Consider the following 752-nt stretch of genomic DNA (forward strand, 5'->3'; position numbering starts at 1 on the left):
AAATATTTGAAAAAATGGTTTTGGTTTAGGATCCGGTTTACAATTAACACAAGGTTCCCGGTTCTATAACCGGTTATTTTCGGTCCGGTTACAGTCCCTGCTGCAAACTATGTGTGCGGTAACATGAATCAATTAATAACGAGAATACTAATATTCGCCTTGAGTTTGTAAATTTCCCCTCACAGTCAATAGGCTGGACTAGATATTAGCCCGAAAATAAACATGCAAGTCTTTTGAAATAATCTATAATAACTTCGCCGAGGAGGTGATATACCCATACAGTAAGTCATTAAAACTTCCATATTACCACAGATTATAATATTATAAAACCAAATGATATGACATTTACTGATAAGTGATAATTCAAACCTACCTCAATTCAGTAGGATCACATATGAAAAATAAATTATTATACAACACCTTTACTATAATTATTGTATCAAATATTGGTTACCGCGGTGTATTGATCAATACACCTTGATTGGTTATGAATTCGGAGCGAATGCCAAATAACAGTGATGCATAGTTAATAATCAATAATTTCTTATAAAAGTTAAAACTGTTTTTTTTTTCTATAAGTGGTGATACTGGTTCGAGGTAGGTTTTGATTTGTTTACATTTATGAGAATCACATGGCTTGATTGCTCGAATAGGAACGGTACCATTTTATATCATTTTTGGTATTACTATGTCTCATGCATGGAACATAAAAAAAAATCGTATTATAGAGAATTTCGTTAAGAGGACGCCAC

The 752-nt window shown here is 32.4% G+C and overlaps 1 protein-coding gene across 1 annotated transcript in view; it reads right to left on the reverse strand.

Annotated features, from left to right (window-relative positions):
• Positions 1-752, reverse strand: part of LOC100168787 (ankyrin repeat and death domain-containing protein 1A-like) — a 104582-nt gene that overhangs the window by 8253 nt on the left and 95577 nt on the right. The window lies entirely within an intron of this gene.

This window comes from Acyrthosiphon pisum, chromosome A1 (genome assembly GCF_005508785.2).
Source record: "Acyrthosiphon pisum isolate AL4f chromosome A1, pea_aphid_22Mar2018_4r6ur, whole genome shotgun sequence".
In the NCBI taxonomy this organism is placed as follows: Eukaryota; Metazoa; Arthropoda; class Insecta; order Hemiptera; family Aphididae; genus Acyrthosiphon; species Acyrthosiphon pisum.